Source organism: Quercus suber, unplaced genomic scaffold, assembly GCF_002906115.3.
Source record: "Quercus suber isolate HL8 unplaced genomic scaffold, Cork oak 2.0 scaffold_19, whole genome shotgun sequence".
Taxonomy (NCBI): Eukaryota; Viridiplantae; Streptophyta; class Magnoliopsida; order Fagales; family Fagaceae; genus Quercus; species Quercus suber.
Genome location: NW_027069484.1, coordinates 40,769 through 61,493, shown reverse-complemented (window position 1 = coordinate 61,493; position 20,725 = coordinate 40,769). Strand labels below are relative to the sequence as shown.

Genomic DNA, 20,725 nt, shown 5'->3' with positions numbered 1-20,725 from the left:
TATATCCATGTTTTTGCAAGCGTCGCCGATCCAGATCGCGACGCTTCACATCGTCGCCGATCCAGATCGCGACACTTCACATCGTCGCCGATCCAGATCGCGACGCTTCACCTCGTCGCCGGCGTCGCTTCAGCTCGCTCCCAATCGCGACCCTTCAGCTTGCGATCGCGACGATTCAGTCGCCGGCGACGCTTCAGCTCGCTCCCAATCGCGACGATTCGGACGCCGGCGACGCTTCAGCTCGCTCCCAATCGCGACGCTTCAGTTTCGATCGGGACGCTTCAGTTCCGACGCGACGCTTCAGCTCTCGATCGCCGGCGACGCTTCATCCTTCGCAACATCCAGCGATGCTTCCGGCGACGCTTCAGTTAGCGACGCTTCCAGGTTTTTTTATTTTTTATTTTCCTTTTGAGTTAATTTTTTTGTTAATGTTTGTTTTATAGAGATATTGTCTTTTGAGTTGGTTATTATGTTAGTTTAGGCATTGGTAGAGTTAGTTAAGGTTTATTTGGTAGATCTGGTCATTTTTCTTTCATTTTAGTTGTTTTATTATGAAATATTTCCACAATAGCCTTTTGATTTTAGTTTTTTTATTATGAAACATATAGATAATGTTTCACTTGGTATTTTGTGATTTATTTTGGCCCAGGTTGCACTCCTTCTTGCTAGGTCCAATTTGTTGATTATTAGGAATATAGTGGGCAAATCTTATGCTTGGTTTTGAGCAAGTAAATCATTTTTCCTATTATTATCTTTTTCTTATTCATCTTGATGCTGATTTTGGAGCACATGTAGTAACCCATATCTATTAAATACTGTGTATGATACTTTTAGGATGCCAAAATATTACTCTCTTATTAATTGATTTACTTTTTTTGCCTTTGGCTTTAAAATAAAGCAGTAGATTGAAGTGTTAATGGTAAGAATATTGAGATTTTTTAGTAGAGCATCATATTAACTCCACTGAGTAGTTCCCTACAGCTTTTGACTGGGAAATACAAAAAAAAATTGTTATTAATTATCTGTGCCCTATTTTATTTAATTTTATCTTCTCTTTTAAGATCATTATTTTGCTTATATTGTGGTCGATCAACTTGCTTAGCTTGCATATTTGGCTTTTCTCTTATGGTCCTAGTGTTTATGTAGTTAGCCTTAAGTCTTACATGGGTATGGGTCTGACAAGATCCATTCATAGGTAACCAAAATTATAGGGTGTTGTGTTTCACATAATTCACAAGACCCTAGCCAAGAGCCAAATGTTTGATCTGATGGTTGACAAGGTAGTGTTTAAAGAGGACATTGGCCAATGCAACTACCTTACAATTAATGTAGTAATATTGTTGCAGTAAAGTCTGTAAAGAGGACTGAGACAATTGTGTCTACTGCCACCTTGCTTTGCAAAATCAGACATATTTGAATTTGAATCAAGTATATATTCATCTTGAAACTTTATTGCATATGAGTATATGACACTTAACACATATTATATCAAATTAAAAAGTACAATCATCCTGACTTATTACAAGAAAACTTCAACACCAAGCTGTAAACAAATTAACAAGATGATATGACTTGAAACCTTTTAACTGGCCCTGGTTTCATTAAAGAGTTTTGCAACCATGGTTTGTGGACATGACTTTTATTTTCTGCTTGTATGCTTTGATATTTGATATTTTCAATTTGGAGTAATTGTTTTAGAGTAAGGATCTAGTTACAACTAGTGTAACTTTTGGATGTTACATCATTAAATAATATTTTCTTTGATCAATATTTTGAAAATTCAACCTTGACATCATCAAATCAGGGGAGGATTTTAGGATTTTTACTTTTACAAAAATACCAGAACAAGGGACTTGTAAGTTTTGCTTGCTTTAGTTTTGATTTTTTAATTGAATATAATAAAAGGCTGTTTGTGATTGTATATGGAATTGACGAAATGCTTGAACTTTATTGGGTTTAGATAAAGATAGAATTTGGCAGGCACAGGGGTATAAGTTTAGCTTGAATAAGAAATATAGAGAAAGAGATAGAGGGATAGAGGGAGGTGTGTGAGTATAAGAGAAAGAGATAGAGGGAGGTGGTACTTTGAGGCAGAATGTGTAAACTTGTGCGTATATTGGAGATACACTACACCATCCACTTGTAAAGGTATTCGCATTTATCCACATTTTAAACGTTTGATGGTAAACACGGTGTTTTTTTTGAATCTCTGTGCTTATGGATAATTCATAGTAATTGTTTTTACCTTTTGATTAATTTTGAGTATTGAAATCTTGTTTTAGTATTTTGTATCCTATAACTATATAATGGTAAACTAAAGCACAAGCTCTCACAATATGACTCATTTATCAAGGTCTCAAAAGCTAAGTCACCACAAATTTATTCTTATTTTGATATGGTGGGCTTGGAGTTTCTAGAAATGCCTGATTCCATATAATTTAAGTTATTCTTAAAGTATTCTTTTCTTATTGGCAGATTGCAAAAAGAAGAGGCATTACAAGTTCGTGTGAACAAAGCAAGTGAATTTGTTTGTGTTAGACTTAAGGTACTCTGTGTGTGTGTGTGTGTGTGTGTGTGTTTGTGGTGGGCTATTGAATTGGGGCAAGCAGGTGGCTTGCATGGAGATATAAGGTGGTTTTAGATGATATTGGGAGTGTTGACTGTTTTGTGTAATATTGGATGATTCCTGTTGAGTTGTTTTTATTTGATTAATTCATTTTAGGGGCTTCTCTCTATCATTTTCACACACGAGGAACACTAAAATGAAATGGGATATTTAAAGAGATGTCCATTCCTAAAGAATATTGCTAGTAATAATGTTATAGTTACCAAATGTGTTGATAACTTTTGTATGCGTTTAAATTCATTGTTTTCTTAGGAACATAGCTGGTTGTTGGGTCACTTGACTAGTCAATTAGGCCAGCATAGATATGATACTACTCTCCTTAGCCTACTTTGGAATGTGATCGACATGCTTATAGTATGTTTACAGTTTTGGATGCTCTTAAATGATAGTAGCAGTTTATAGTATGTTAGGTTCTTTGCTTTTTTGTCTTTAGACCACCCTATTTTATTTTGATAAGTTACATTCCACTCTAATTATAGCAACTAGCATGTATGGCACGTAGTTGGCTAGTAGCATTTAACCCATTTCAAATTGTTTTGAAACCAAGCAGCCAGTCATTAAAGTTGTAGTTTGCAAAACCACAACTTTAATTGGTTTGAGATTTCCAGTTTCTCATAGTAACATGCCCCAACTGTTGGACCTTCCAACATTTACTTTAAAGACTTATTAAAAGTAATTCAATTCTTAGAAATGGTGGAACTCTATTTTCCATAATAGAGACCTTAACATGTCTTAGTATTCAATTTTTATGATGGTTGTACTTGTTTATTTTTTACACATGCCCCTCTAGTTTATTGACTATATCTTTCACTATGCTAATTTCTTTAGTTAGCCATTTTATATTTATTTACCAGGTGCACTTAATTTCTTTAGTTAGCCATTTGAAATCAAAAGTTCTGTGCAATGCTAAAAATAGATTTGATGCTAGCTATTAGCTGATATGACTTTTGGATGCTGGGTCTTTGACACTTTTATACCTTGATTTAATTGGGAGAATTTCTTAATCACATGAAGAATTTCTAAGTGATGTCCACTTAGTTATGCCTGCAAATTTTGTTTCTTTACCTCTATAGTTTTACTTGTGTTTAGGATCAGCAAAGTAGGGAGCCTTCTCAACGTCATGTATCTAAGCGAGCCAAGAAACTGAGGGTGAAGGTATGAGTGATGAGTTGGTACCTTTCACCCTTATTTATGATATTACTAAGTTCATTTGTATTATTGCTTCTGCTGTATTAAAATAAAAAAACAACTCAATTCTGACTGTTGGATTTGTTAAATTGCTAGATTAAACATTTGGTGGCTTTGAAACTTTGAAATTATGTTGGTGATTTCTCTTATTGGTATGGTGCAGGTAGATTGATGCTGATATTGTGCTTGCCCATGTTAAGTTCTTCAGGTTATTGGTTTGTCCTGTGATTGGCATGACTTAGGCTTTTTGTGAATTGAATTCTTTTAACTTACACATTTGGTCTTAGCATTATTATTTGTAAAAATTCTGTGAATCAAGTTCTTTTAATCTATGTATTTGGTTTTTGCATTATTATTTGTAAAAACATGCATTAGTATTTGCATTATTACAGGTGTTATAAAATGTGTTGGAAAATATGTATTGTAGGTACATTTCAGGTGCTATAAAATTTAATTTTTTTTTAAAAAAATAGGCCCTATTGCAGCGTTTTGAAAAGCGCTGCAATAGGGCCTTTTTAATTATATCCATTAAAGACCTATACCAGCGTTTCTGAGAACGCNTTACATAAAAATACCAAATATAAAAGATTACAGAAATTTTAGAATATTTTGCCTACATTATATTGAATATTATTTCTTCTAGTTGCTTAAAATAGAGGATTAGTTTTATGTTTAAAGAAGACCAACTTCACGCGCTAGAGTTGGACAGAAAAATGAAATCAAGGGTCAAAAGTTTCTGACATGTTTTTGATCGCATGAACCAGAGGAGAGAGTGGCATCCATATAACGTGGTGGATTAGGATCCAGTGCATTGCACCGGTGCAATTCACAATATTTTATTTTTACCTTCCTTCCTCTCACAATATTTTTTCACTTTTCACTTTTTTATTTTGACTTTTTTTTAATATTTTTAAATAATAATAGAGATTAAAAATTACTTTTTATCGCTATTAATTTCAACCATTTATAAATACTACATTAGATGCAATATCCTACATGTTGCACCTTATCACAATGCATGTGTGTTGGGCAAGTAATGATTTAATAAAAATAATAAATATAAATGACCGATGTGATGGTAGAGACTAGAGATTTCTCAGAGGGAGAGAGGCGTAGAGATTTTCATCGTTAGTTCTTGCAAAAGGCTGTATTGCCTATTATATACTGTATTGTCTTTTTTTTTTTTTGGGGAGCAGAACTTAAACAAAAAGATCTATATTTTCTGGGTGCAATTATATTTTTGCTAATTTTTAATAAAGCATAAACTACATATTTGGTCTTTAATTTTTACACTATATATTAATTAGTCTCTAACGTTTTAAATATATCAATTTAGTCTCTAACATTTTGGTATTGTGTCTAAATAAGTTACAGATAAAAAATGTTGATATGGCTAACAGTTCAAATAAAAAATTATTCTAATGCCACCAAGGTTACCATGTGGACTGCCATGTGTCTTAAACCAAAAAAAAAAAAAAAAACCAATCCACGTGTAATCAACACATATCTTCTATCTCATTTTTTCTTGTTACTTTTTTCATTTTTCCAATCAAATTTATCTAGAAACAATCATTTGAAAAAACAATGCAGTTAAAAATAAATAAATAAACTCCAGTCACCAGAAAAAATCTCATTTTCTTGACATCCAAATAAAAGCCAAGAACCCAAAACAGGCTATTTCATTTTATTTTTTATTTCAAAGTAAGAATATAGTGCCTAGCAGTAAAATACACTATAATATACCAGTATAATTCAATCTTTAGGAAGAAAACAAACAAATTAAAAAGCAAAATAGAAGCTTTGCTGATTTTGAGTTCATAAAAAAAAAAAGCTTTGCTGTTCAAAGTTTGAACACATTGCCCACTACAGTGGAGATTTCGGATTCATTCATATGAGATGAGAATATAAAAGGGTAAACTACGTGGTGTTTGAACAAATGTTACAATTTAGAAATATTTCTAAACTAATAACATTTTGAGAAATATTTTATAGGAAGAAAAAACAACGCTTTTTTTTTTTTTTTTTTACAGTTTTTTATATTTTTCATAAAAGTGATACTAAGATTTTTTTTAAAATGATCCATTAACAAATACTCTAAACATAATCGTTAACAACTAGACATTGCAAAAGGGTCAAAATTCTCTAACTCGGCCCAAACTTGATTTTAACTGACTTGAATCCTTTTTTTTTAATTACCGGTATTAAAAACGGGTAACCCATGACCCAACTCATTTTTTTGTAGGTTAACCCAACCCAACTCGAATAACTTGTGGCCTGACTTGTTTTTGAAAATATTTTGTTTTTTTGTAAAAAATAAAATAAAATAAAATAAAGACATGGTTGGTTTTACATATAAAATAATTATTAAAAAAAAAAAAAAACAAAGGCATAGTTGGTTTACTTGTTTGTTATGTGATTTACACTGCACAACCCAAATTCAATTGGCAAAACAATGCACACGATTTTTTTTTTCAAAAAACTTCAATTTTATTTTGGATGACACCTTTTAAAAAACATGTATTTATATTTAAAGTCATTCAAATGCAATGGTCTCAATAAAACAATTGAGATTTTTATCTAGTTACATGCAAACAAATTGATATTGAATTCACAAAGCAAAAAAAAAAAAAAAATGATGTTGAATGCAATAAGTAAATATTAACGCACTCTCTTGCTTAAATAACACAATAAATAAGATTTGTAAATGTCAAATGACAAAGTATATACCAAGATAATTTGATTGTAGTAGACTTAAAAATATATATTTGAAATTATAGACATGTAAGTATGAGAAAATATTCATAAGTGTGTAAGAGTAAGACGAAGTATACAATGGAATTTGCATAAAATGGAATTTTCGTTATTTTAGGTTTAGGGCATTTATTTCCTTATTTTTAGGTGCATTTAATGCTTTTTAGGTCAAATTTGATTCCTATTATGGTTAGGTATCAATTAGGAGTTAATTTAGATTATATTTTCTTGTCAATCAAGTTTTAAGGAGCCCTTAAATAGGCCCCAAAGTCTGTAAACGTTTTTTTTGAGAGACTATTATCAATAAACACAGACTTTTGTCAAATTTTCTTCTGGTGGATTCCAGTTTTATCTCCTTGTGGATTCAGGGAAACCCCTCGTGGATTCGAAGTTTACTACCAGAAACTAACAGTTTAGTTTCTGTCCATCAAGAGAGCATCGTGTGTGCTTCTCTTCAGGCTTCCGCGACATCACAATAAAACCAAATCAATAATAAGTCTCCAAAAAACAAAAACAAAAAAAGTTACAATATTTTTCTGTGTAGTCCATAGTACTAATTGGTGAACAATATATAATTTGCTACTATCAATTCCATCCCACTGGAATTCACCATCTCAAAATCTTTAGAGCCAAGATTAGTCCACGATTCAAATTAATGAATAATAATAATGATCTCTTCTCTTCAACATACGGACAAGTAAAGTAAAGCGAATTTCCCAAAAGTCATGAACTTTTTTAAAATTTTGATCTATATTTTTTGTTCTTTTTCTTTGTCCTTACTCCTTCGTGATGGGACCCTAAGGAAAATACATTTGAAGTCTTTTTTTTTGGCTGAATAAATACATTTGAAGTCTTGACCCTTATTGCCGCTTGGTGTATGAGTTAACTATAAATTATTATTCATGTTCTTTGAGACTGCTACATTGCCAAAGCTTTCTGGGCTCAGATCGGTATTCCACCGCTTATATCAATCTTTTCTGTAGAGAAGTGCTACTACATTCACAATATATATTTTCACAACAAATTTTATAAGGTACATTGTTATTGGTTGTAATTTGAACCTACTATTAACTTTTTTGTGCACCAATAACAGTCAATTACAACATATCACTTAAGATTTGTAATGCAAGCATGTGAAAATGTCATGAACATAACATTTCTCTTCTCTTTACCCTTGAGGAATGGCTATGCACCAACGTTGCTTCGTTGTTGACTAGTCATCTCAATATTCATTTCAAGATTTGGCCATGACTAGGGATGGCAATTTTTGCCCAACTCGCAGGTATTCGGCCCGACCTGACCCTAATGGGCGGGGTATGGGTTTTTTTTTTAAAAAACCCGAAGCGGGTCCGGGTCGGGTCCGGATTTTATTAAAAAAACCCGAGACCCGACCTGAAACCCCGCCCGATAAAAACCCGATACTCCTAAATTACCAAAATACCCTAATATATATATATATATATATATACACCTATAATCTAACCCTAACTAATCCCTCATTTCTTCTTCACTCTTCACTTGCACAGCAGCCCACTCATTTCAGCTCACTCAGTCCGTGTATCACAGTCCCTCTCCCTCATTTCAACTCACTCCCACACTCCTCCCTCCCTCACGCCTCAGTCCAAGCCTCCTTCTCCCTCAACTTAAGCTACTTAGTCCGAGCTTCTTGTGTTTGGTCTTCACTTCTTTCTTTCTTTCTTTTTTCTTTTTTTTTTCCCCTTTCTTCTCCTGGGTTCGGTCTTCAGTTCTTCCTTTTTCTTTTTCTTTCACTGGGTTCGGTGAGTTTGGGTTTCTGGTTTGTTTGTTTGTTTTTTTTTTTTTTTTCGAACTAGTCAGAAGTTCCTTGGTATTCTTGCATTACTTGATCCAGACCTTTCAAACCTCTAAACTCCCACTTCTTATTAATCTCTTCTATCACATATCTAAGACATAAATATGTATGTAATATTTTGTAGGGAACCAATTAGCAACAATTTCTTAACACTAAATTTAGCATGTATATTTTTAGAAATCAATTGAATTTACTTACCAATTGTGGCTGAATTGAAGGTTGTAGAACCTCCACCAACACTTTTGCTCCCAGTGACTATGGTTTTTCCTATACCATCTCCTACCAACATAATATTTTTCAACTTTATCTCAACGTTTTCTTTGTATGTCCCAGTCTTCACGTATATCACAAACCTCCCACTTCCTGATTGTGACGAAACAGCACTTATCGCCTCCTTTATCGTCTTATAATTCCCTGAACTATCTTGTGCCACCACAATATTGGCCTTAGGAGCCGAAGAAGACTGCAAGAGTTTCCGGTCCCCGGGCTTAACCCAAGTTGGGAAACCATGTTTGTAACTCGGTACAGTGTATGGAACTTTGTTAAGAGCCAAAGCGTTGCTAATTAGCTTAGAAACGTTGTTTGACATCAAGGGCAAGAGATTGTCCGGGACCTCTAGCTCAGTAAACCCGGCCCGACAAGTCTCAAGGTTGGTTAGAGCCGTGCTGAGCCATGTTTGAGCATCGGTCTGGCTGCACTTGACATTAGGGTCAATGGTTTTGTTAAGCCTGTGGAGGGTATACTCATAAAGCTCAAGGCAATCTACCCATGCAGCCTTTTCACGAGCATTTCTGCTCTTGGGCCCTAGTGAAATTATGTTACTCTGAGCTTTTAGGGCACGTTCTAGTGCTAGTTGCTTTGAGATTGTGAAAAAATCGGACTTTTGCTTAATGGGGCTGTGGTAATTAAGCTTCTGGCTTAAAAAATACTCACATGGCTCAGGGTTTGGGGTTTGGCTGCACCAATTTTTAATATCTGCTTGAGAGTAACCAAGAATGGTTAGAGACAGAAAAAAAGACACAAATAGAAGTGCAACCAATGCTCAAAGTGCCATGTTTTTTGGCCTTTTTGATGGGTTATAAAAAATGTTGGACAGACAAGGGACAATATTAGATGTGAATGATTGGGTGTTTGGGATTTGTATGGGACTTAATTAATGCCTCCAGACTGATACTTATATAGAAGAAGTAAACGATAAGAGACGTAACAATGTGGGAAGCACGACTTTTTTTTCTTCATCTAGTTTTTATAATAATTAATGACATTTTTTTTTTCAAAATTTGAATGAATGATATTATAAAACGGATAACATATTAGAGCGGCTAACAATATTTTTATAAAATAATACTTATAATACCGTTGGTATTGCAATAGTTTGTAGTTTGGTTAGGAATAGTTTTTGAAAAACTAACTAATATTGACTAAATTTTATATGTTTGACCTTAGAAGATGAAGGACATGCATGGAGGCTAGAAAAGCGTATCCATGCAATAAATATTGTATGATTGAAAATTTAGCGTCGGAATCTTAAAACGTGGAGTTCTAATCACGTAGGTAATTGGGACAGCCTACCTATATTGAAGTGGCTTTGGACTTTTTTTGATTGGGAATGTTATGCTCGGTTTATGGTCAACTTGCATCTATTCGCTGGACCACAGGATGATATGAATGATCAAAATTAAAAAGATTAGCTTTTTGATTGAATAGACTAATCAATGGTTTGGCTCTCCTCTCTTTTCCTAGTAACATTCTCTTATCACAGATTCACAATGGCTAATGGCTTTTGTGATGGTACACCATATTTGATTTTTAATTCTTTTATTGACAACAATAAGAGACTTTATTGAGGGTCTATTTGGGATCCGTTTGTTTTGTTAAAACTAAATACTTTTTGCAAAAAGTATTGTAAATAAAGGTAAAAGTTAGCTGTAACAGTACAGTGAGACTCATAAATAGTACTAAAAATTATAGTGAGGTACATGAATAGTAGCAAAAATAATTTGAATAACAAAATAAGCTATTGAGAATGTTATGCTCGGTCTATGGTCAACTTGCATATATGGCTGGACCACAGGATGATACCATCACTCTCTTTGCATATACGGCTGCACGCATAAATGTGAACATATATTGTAATCGTTAAGTGTTCTTCTTTTTCTTCTTTATTATTTCCAGAAATGATTAGATTTCAAAATCACAATATTCCTTCATTAATGATGGTCACAAATTATAATAATCAGGCAAAATGCGTAGCACAGAGATTAAGACCAAGTCTTAAACAATTTGATTACTGGGTGTCTGACAACCTCAAAAATGCCTTCTTTGTTCTAAACGAATTTGAGATCATAAACAATAATTAGATGATTCTTCCCCAGATCCTTCCAAAAACAATCAGTCATTTATGTACAAAACTCCCAGGCCAGATTCTTCTTATTGTCCAAGCAAGTAGATTTGAGTTCTACAATATTTTTCACCCGTAAATTAAAAGTCACATAGTACACTATACCACTTGTTTGATTAACTTCTAAATGCCGGCTAGCTTTCATAGCTCAAAGGGCTAAAAGTAAACACCTACAATTGAAAAAAATGCAAGTCGAAATTTTCTTTTTTCTCTTTTTCCCCTTATTATTATTATTTTTTATCATATTGAATGAGACTGAAAAGTCAGTCAAATATTAGTGGTCATTAATTTTTTTTTATACAAGATACAAAGTATACTCTAGCCTAATCTAAATATATATGTGTGTGAAGCTCCCTTCTGGAGATTTAAACCCCAGTTCTTTCCCCCTACACTCCATACCCCACAACACTTGTAAAGTGACTAACGTGCCAAAGGTGTGTAGTGATTTAGACAGACCTCAATCCACCATGTTGTGGTCATCACCGAATAGTATATAAGTCCTAGGTCTTACAAGGGCTTATAGTGGTATTTATGAATGCCACTATATATAGATCCTCAAAAAAGAAAAAGAAAAAGAAAAAGAAAAACCAATTGAACAAAAAAGAAAAAAAAAAAAGTTGGTGAAGATATTTGCAAATTGATCTTTAGAGGAGATTGAGATCAGCTTGAAAGCACCATGGGCAAGATGATAATGGATAAACTAACAATCGATCTTGATGTGTTTAGTCCGTTCATGGAAGACATCATTGTGAACAATATGAATGGCAATCTGGTTGTCACAATAAAGAAAAGTAGCAGGGGATGTAGACACACCTAAGTTTTTGAGAAGCCATCATAGCCAAAGGAGCTCAGATGTGGTATCAGCAAAGGCACGATATTCTGCTTCAGTACTGGAGCAGGCTACATGAATTTGTTTCTTGCTTCACCAAGAAATTAGAGAAGAACTAAGAAGAAAGCAATAACCAGTAGTGGACTTGCAATCAGTGGTATCTCCTGCTCAATCAGCATCAGAAAATGCATAGAGAATAAGAGGAAACTGAGCAAAGTAGAAAAGACCATGGAATAGAGTGCCCTTCAAGTATCAAAAAATGCGCAGAATAGCAGCATAGTGAGTCGATCGTGGAGCAGACAGATACTGGCTTACCTAGTGAACAGCATAGGAAAAGTCTAGATGAGTCATAGTAAGATAAACTAGGCTGCTAACCAAGCGTCTGTAAAGAGAGGGATTAGACAATGGTTTCCCCCATGAGGGAGTTAGATGCGCATTAAGCTTAACTAGAGTGTCAATAGTTTTGCTATCAGTAGTCCAGCTCGAGACAAGAGTTCAGAAGCATATTTGGCTTGAGTAATATAAATTCCATTTATAGAATGAGTGATTTCACCTAAGAAGTGGTTGAGATGTCCAAGATCTTTCATCTCAAACTGCTGACTAAGAAAATCCTTGAGGTCATTATCAGTTATGATCATATCATCCACATATAGGAAAAGTAAAATAGTGTCTTTGTCATTGCGATGAAGAAATAAGGCAGAATCATAATGACTAGCCATGTAACCCAAGCGAGAGATGGTAGAAGTGAATTTGGCAAACCAAACTCTTGGGGCTTGTTTAAGGCCATAAAGTGCACGTCAAAGGTGACTAACCTTGTTTGAGTCAACAGAGAGGCCAGGAGGAGGTTGCATATAAACTTCTTTACTTAAATCCCCATTAAGGAATGCATTTTTGACATCCATTTGAAAAATATCCCATTTACTAGCAGCAGTATAAGCTAAAAGGTTACGAACAGATAAGACACGAACAACTGAAGTAAAGGACTCTTCATAATCAATCACATACTTTTGTGTAAAACCTTTTGCAACAAGACGGGTTTTGTAGCGCTTAATGGACCCATTAGAGTGAGTCTTAATCTTGTAGATCCACTTACAACCAACCACAGATTTCCCCTAGGGGGGGGAGTCTCACCAAATCCCAAGTATGGTTTTTAGATAATGCATCAAGTTCTTCTTTCATTGCAATTTGCCATAAAGGGTTAGTGGAAGTCTCACGATAGGTGTGAGGCTCGTGTAGTGTAGTAAGGGCAGTGTAACAATGATAGTCAAGTAAATGTGTAGGAATAGTTCTTACCCGAGTTGAGTGACGAAGTGGAATGTCTTTTGCAAGATCTTTAGGCGGAGCAGGAGTAGGAGACCCAAGCTCAGGGTTGGGGTTGGGTAGCTCGTCTTCGACTTATTCATCTTCCACCTATTCATTAAAGGGTGAACTAGGAAATGGATTAGTGATATCTGGTGGTTTGACAGAGAAGTCTACACAAGAATCAGGAGCAACTATAGGAGGATCAGGATCAGCTATAGAAGGAATATGTGCCTCATTTAGAAAAAGATCTAAGACAGAGGAGGAAGACAAGGAGGCACAGAAGTGAGAGAGCTCGACAAAGAGGCGATGTTCCCAAAAGATAACATTGCGGGAGATATGAAGACAATGAGAGACGGGATCATAACACTGATACCACTCTTGAGTTTTGCCATAGCCAAGGAAACAACAAAGCCTTGATTGAGGCTCAAGTTTGTTATGTTCATGTGACTGAAGAAGAACAAAACAAGCAGAACTGATGGAGCGAAGGTGGTGATAGTCTGGAGGTGACCCAAAAAGGCATCATATAGAGTTTAATTTTGGATAATAGGACTCAAAATGCAATTAATAGAATGAACAACATGAAGAGTAGCTTCACCCTGAAAAGGAGCAGGAACTTTGGCAGAGAGAAGGAGAGCACGAACAATGGCAAGAATACGACGAAATTTTTGTTCGGCTCTACCATTTTGCTGAGAGGTACCTGGACAAGTTAGTTGATGTACAGTGCCATAGGAATGCAAAACAGCTTGGAAAGCATATTGAGTGTATTCAAGAGCATTATCAATTGAAAAACTTTGATGTGTCTGGAAAACTGAGTTTCAACCATTTTTGCAAAATTAGAATATACTTTCAATAATTCAAAACGATGTTTCATATTAAAAATCCAGCTATAGTGAGAGTAATCATCAACAAAGACAACAACATATCGAGACCCACTAATACTAGAGACAGAGGATGCCCCCAAACATCAGAATGAATAAGGTTAAAGATATCAGTGGATATTGATTTACTAGTATTGAAAGGCAAAGTAGGTTGTTTTCCTAACTGACATGAAACACAATCAAAATTTTCTGTATACACTGAACCTAACAAATCTTTAGAAGCCAATTGTTGTACCCGAGAGGAAGATGCATGACCAAGTCGAGCATGCCAAAGTGCAAGGGAAGGAATTGAAGAAACTGTAGCAGCTACAACAACAGAAACAGGAGCAACAAGTGGAAGACAAAGGTTGTCCACGGGAAACATATGCCCAACGCTGGGATCGGTCCTAAGCTTCTATCTCGTCCTCAGATCCTGCATAATACACCTAGAATAACCAAATATAATGTGATAACCCAACTCAGCTAATTGCCCCACATAAAATATATTGTAAGAAAGGTCAAGAACATTAAAGACCCTAGGAACCAAGAGGTTGAAGGTCGAAACACAACCTATATTATGGCTAGACATTGCGGAACCATTTGCTATGCAAATATTAAGAAGGTGTGGTGTAGGTTTGAGTTTAGAAAATAAGGACGAGTGAGGTGTCATGTGATTGTAACAAGCGGAATCCATAAGCCAACCATACGAATGACATTGGCAATGATATTTTTAAGGTCATCTGTGAATATGGTGAAAGTGCGTCCTGAAGATTTAGACTGTGCAGAGACAAGAGCTATTGGTTGGACCCTCCAGTGTTAGCAACAGTACCAGCAGAAATTGGAAAAGCTGATTTGTTGCGATGATAGGAAGTTTCAATATTGTGGCCAAAACATTTGCAAAAATTGCAAAAACGTTTACTGGATTGTTGGCTACTTTTATTGCAATAAGAAGAAGACTAGTCCTTATTCTTCATTTAGAAGAAAAATATGCAAAAACGGATTGCAAAAATGAAATNAACAAAAAAAAAAAAAAAAAAAAAAAAAAAAAAAAAGAACCTATAGTGGCATTTGAAAAAGGCCACTATAGGTCCTTTAAAAAAAAAATTAAAATAACCTATAGTGGCGTTTATGAACACCAATGTAGATCCTTTAAAAAAAAAAAACCAAACTAAAAAAAAAAAAAAAAAAATTTAATTTAAAAATTAAACTTTTTTTTTTTTTTAAAATGCCACTATAGCTCCAGTAAAAAAAATGATGCTATTCAGTTTCGAAAGTCTCTTAACTCCATCTCTAACTCTCTCACTCTACCACGTTGCTTAGCCTACCACGCTGCTAGGTTCGTTGCTTAACCCACAACGTCGCCAAGCCCACCACTCAGCCCACTATGCCACCAAGCTCGTTGCTCAGCCCACTATGCCACCAAGCCTGCCGTTTAGCCCACCATGCTACCAAACCTACTGCTTAGCCTACCACACTGCCAATCCCGCCACTCAACCCATAACGTCATCGGTTTGACCCCAACATAAACCTACCATGCTACCAACCCATGCCTCCCTGCCCACGCTGCCGTCAACTCGATGATACCCTTCCCCTTCCCCTCCCCTTATCTCTCTCTCTCTCTCTCTCTCGATTAAGACATAGGACACAAGAATTAAACTCACAATCCCCAGTGGAGTCGCCACTATAGTCACCAGGACATAAAGAGGGAATCGCCACCTAGTTTTTGCAATGGTCTAGGAATCATATATATAGCATCCTCTCGAGGGAGGACATTTTGATATTATTACGAGAGATATGTGTTTGGAGTTAAGGTATGGTTTTGAAAATGTGTTAGTTATCCAAAACTGCCCAACTATAAGGTTGGCTTCCTATCATTGTGTCTTATGTCTGAACCCTATTAAAGATATACTCAATACTTGTATCTAACTCACACACATGCTAACATACATCTAATGATCAACATGGCATCAAATACCCCTAATCATACATCTGTCATGTCATACCCTAGCATTCATCTAGCATGGCATCTCACCTCATCATCTATCATACTTCTCATGGCATTATGGCATTCATCACAACACAAACCCTATCATCATACATCTAAACATGCTTCATCACAAACTCTATCATCATATCATATCACATCCATCCAAGGTAGAAGCATATAAGCATTAGATCAAAGGTATAAACAAAGCCAACGAAACATGTCATCATCCTAGACATCAAGATCACAATTATATCATCAAACCTAAGCAAGATCATATCATAGATGCATGTACAATACAAATGCATGACTTACCTCACTTACCTTATAACAACTCAGCACCTATGGAATTATGCATTAGTATGTGAATGCATGTTCATGGAATCAAAATAAAACAACATAAAATAAACCCTAATTCTAACATATGAGAGACAAACCAAGCAATTAAACATGTGAAATAGATGCTTAAAAACATAGAAACTTGAAAAAGAGGCTAAACAGGAGTGTTGCATGTGAAAAAAAAAAAAGCGAAAACAAATAAAACAAAATTAAGGTTTCTGGACAAGTTCATGCGCACGCATGAACAACCCTCTATGTGTGAATAATCAAATCTGCATGCAAATAATCAAGCCTGCATGCGTAGGCAAGATTATGCTCACATGGGTTTCTTCCCAGAAACCCTAGAAACATAACAGAACTTCAAAACTACAAATCTAACATTCTAACATGCTTATAAAACATACAACTACGGAAACCTATGCTAGATAAACATATTAAAATGTGAAATAACAAAAAACTAAAGCTGACAGAAAGATTAAAAAGCAGAAAACAAAGGAAAAGAAAAAGAAAAGTTTGAAACTAGTACCTCAAACAAAAACTCTTCAAGCTTGATTTTTGACTATTCCCTTCAGTCAAATCTATTCACAATTCAATAAAAAAGTGATTAGTAATCTTAAACTTAAAGGTCAAGGCCAAAAAAAGCCCTAAAAAAAGAAAATTTACTTGATGATGTTTTGTGAAAAACTCTGTCTTTGATACACTATTTCTAGTAAATCTTAGTATTTTCTTGTGGGATTTTTGTGTGTTTTGAAAATATACCATGTAAGGCTACTTATAGTGTGAAAATAAGGGTTTGAAACGACTCCTAGACGATGTGAGATTTGTTCTAAACTTTAACATTAATGCAGAAAATTTGCCTTGTTTAGTTTCTAGAATTTGTTATGCATGCGCAAGATTCGGCCTACATGTGTAGGCCAATTCTTGCATGCGCATAACGAGAGTTTCCTTAGCCTTATTTTTTCAAAAATAGATTTATTTGTTCATTAAAAGTTATATTTACTATTTTAACATTTATCAAGTCAATTTAACATTTGATTGTGTTCTAAACCAACCTTGAATCTTAGAATTCATCATCATTGGGAAACAAGGGCCCAAGTCGTATGGGGTACAAAATGCAGGTCAACATTTCCCTATTTGTCAACAAATTACCATGTCAATTTAATTTTCACTGTATTTAGTTTATTTGGTGATTTGTTAGTGCCTTCACAATTTGCATATAATTTGACCTAATTAATTAACTTGGGTAATTGAATTAATTAACTGGAGTCAAGCTATCTTAACCCAACAGGAAGGTGTACTTCTACAAGGTGTTCTGTATTGAAAATATGAGGTTGTCCTTGGTGTATCATGAAGATTTGGGATTGATATCCAATATCAATAAAATATTTGCTTATATTTTTAGGAGGTTGTTTTTGTTGTGTCATGGAGTTTTGGGTTCGATATCCAATATTAATAAAATGTTTTACTTATATTTTACAATATAGTAATAAAAGTATGGGTAATTTGATATCAACCTCTCTATTAGAAATACTGAATAATTGTATTTGTATTTTTCACTGAAAGAATATGGACGAGTGCCTTTATATAGGAGGCATATGAGTGTAGTACAAGTAAGAGTATAGTACAAGAATGTGTGGTATACAAGTAATCTGGTTGGGCTTAAAGCCCACAACACTATACACGTTAACAACACTCCTCAAACTCAAGGTGGATGTAAGACCAACTAGAGGTTGTCAACCAAAGTACGAAAGCGTTTCTTAGGATGTGATTTGGTGAAGATATTTGCAAGTTGATCTTTAGAGGAGATTGAGATCAGCTTGAAAGCACCATGGGCAAGATGATAATGGATAAACTAACAATCGATCTTGATGTGTTTAGTCCGTTCATGGAAGACATCATTGTGAACAATATGAATGGCAATCTGGTTGTCACAATAAAGAAAAGTAGCAGGGGATGTAGACACACCTAAGTCTTTGAGAAGCCATCATAGCCAAAGGAGCTCAGATGTGGTATCAGCAAAGGCACGATATTCTGCTTCAGTACTGGAGCAGGCTACATGAATTTGTTTCTTGCTTCACCAAGAAATTAGAGAAGAACTAAGAAGAAAGCAATAACCAGTAGTGGACTTGCAATCAGTGGTATCTCCTGCTCAATCAGCATCAGAAAATGCATAGAGAATAAGAGGAAACTGAGCAAAGTAGAAAAGACCATGGAATAGAGTGCCCTTCAAGTATCAAAAAATGCGCAGAATAGCAGCATAGTGAGTCGATCGTGGAGCAGACAGATACTGGCTTACCTAGTGAACAGCATAGGAAAAGTCTAGATGAGTCATAGTAAGATAAACTAGGCTGCTAACCAAGCGTCTGTAAAGAGAGGGATTAGACAATGGTTTCCCCCATGAGGGAGTTAGATGCGCATTAAGCTTAACTAGAGTGTCAATAGTTTTGCTATCAGTAAGTCCAGCTCGAGACAAGAGTTCAGAAGCATATTTGGCTTGAGTAATATAAATTCCATTTATAGAATGAGTGATTTCACCTAAGAAGTGGTTGAGATGTCCAAGATCTTTCATCTCAAACTGCTGACTAAGAAAATCCTTGAGGTCATTATCAGTTATGATCATATCATCCACATATAGGAAAAGTAAAATAGTGTCTTTGTCATTGCGATGAAGAAATAAGGCAGAATCATAATGACTAGCCATGTAACCCAAGCGAGAGATGGTAGAAGTGAATTTGGCAAACCAAACTCTTGGGGCTTGTTTAAGGCCATAAAGTGCACGTCAAAGGTGACTAACCTTGTTTGAGTCAACAGAGAGGCCAGGAGGAGGTTGCATATAAACTTCTTTACTTAAATCCCCATTAAGGAATGCATTTTTGACATCCATTTGAAAAATATCCCATTTACTAGCAGCAGTATAAGCTAAAAGGTTACGAACAGATAAGACACGAACAACTGAAGTAAAGGACTCTTCATAATCAATCACATACTTTTGTGTAAAACCTTTTGCAACAAGACGGGTTTTGTAGCGCTTAATGGACCCATTAGAGTGAGTCTTAATCTTGTAGATCCACTTACAACCAACCACAGATTTCCCCTAGGGGGGGGAGTCTCACCAAATCCCAAGTATGGTTTTTAGATAATGCATCAAGTTCTTCTTTCATTGCAATTTGCCATAAAGGGTTAGTGGAAGTCTCACGATAGGTGTGAGGCTCGTGTAGTGTAGTAAGGGCAGTGTAACAATGATAGTCAAGTAAATGTGTAGGAATAGTTCTTACCCGAGTTGAGTGACGAAGTGGAATGTCTTTTGCAAGATCTTTAGGCGGAGCAGGAGTAGGAGACCCAAGCTCAGGGTTGGGGTTGGGTAGCTCGTCTTCGACTTATTCATCTTCCACCTATTCATTAAAGGGTGAACTAGGAAATGGATTAGTGATATCTGGTGGTTTGACAGAGAAGTCTACACAAGAATCAGGAGCAACTATAGGAGGATCAGGATCAGCTATAGAAGGAATATGTGCCTCATTTAGAAAAAGATCTAAGACAGAGGAGGAAGACAAGGAGGCACAGAAGTGAGAGAGCTCGACAAAGAGGCGATGTTCCCAAAAGATAACATTGCGGGAGATATGAAGACAATGAGAGACGGGATCATAACACTGATACCACTCTTGAGTTTTGCCATAGCCAAGGAAACAACAAAGCCTTGATTGAGGCTCAAGTTTGTTATGTTCATGTGACTGAAGAAGAACAAAACAAGCAGAACTGATGGAGCGAAGGTGGTGATAGTCTGGAGGTGACCCAAAAAGGCATCATATAGAGTTTAATTTTGGATAATAGGACTCAAAATGCAATTAATAGAATGAACAACATGAAGAGTAGCTTCACCCTGAAAAGGAGCAGGAACTTTGGCAGAGAGAAGGAGAGCACGAACAATGGCAAGAATACGACGAAATTTTTGTTCGGCTCTACCATTTTGCTGAGAGGTACCTGGACAAGTTAGTTGATGTACAGTGCCATAGGAATGCAAAACAGCTTGGAAAGCATATTGAGTGTATTCAAGAGCATTATCAAATTGAAAAACTTTGATGTGTCTGGAAAACTGAGTTTCAACCATTTTTGCAAAATTAGAATATACTTTCAATAATTCAAAACGATGTTTCATATTAAAAATCCAGCTATAGTGAGAGTAATCATCAACAAAGACAACAACATATCGAGACCCACTAATACTAGAGACAGAGGATGGCCCCCAAACATCAGAATGAATAAGGTTAAAGATATCAGTGGATATTGATTTACTAGTATTGAAAGGCAAAGTAGGTTGTTTTCCTAACTGACATGAAACACAATCAAAATTTTCTGTATACACTGAACCTAACAAAGGATTGCAAAAATGAAATCTATACAAAAAAATGAGTAAGGAGCACTTGGACTGGAAAAGTCAATCCTATGAAAAAGTCAACGGTCGGTCAATGACGACGACAGCTAACGAGGTTGGTGACATCAGCAGAGGATTGGATGATGACGTTAGCCCTAGCTGACGTGATGGTGATGACATCACTTGATGATGTTGGTAGGAGTAGAAGGTGGCGTGTGAGGCGTGTGATTGAGTTGCAGCTTCTT

General features: G+C 35.5%; 1 long non-coding RNA gene and 1 pseudogene across 1 annotated transcript; one reads left to right on the top strand and one right to left on the bottom strand.

Annotated features, from left to right (window-relative positions):
* Nucleotides 1-23: 23 nt before the first annotated feature.
* Nucleotides 24-4,249, top strand: LOC136062435 (uncharacterized). The gene is made up of 4 exons (XR_010624178.1): nucleotides 24-384; nucleotides 2,476-2,545; nucleotides 3,716-3,781; nucleotides 3,978-4,249. It is a non-coding gene; the product is annotated as an uncharacterized LOC136062435 (long non-coding RNA).
* Nucleotides 4,250-8,586: 4,337 nt separating this feature from the next.
* LOC112025532 (pectinesterase 2-like) lies at nucleotides 8,587-9,450 on the bottom strand (annotated as a pseudogene).
* Between the last annotated feature and the right edge of the window lie 11,275 nt (nucleotides 9,451-20,725).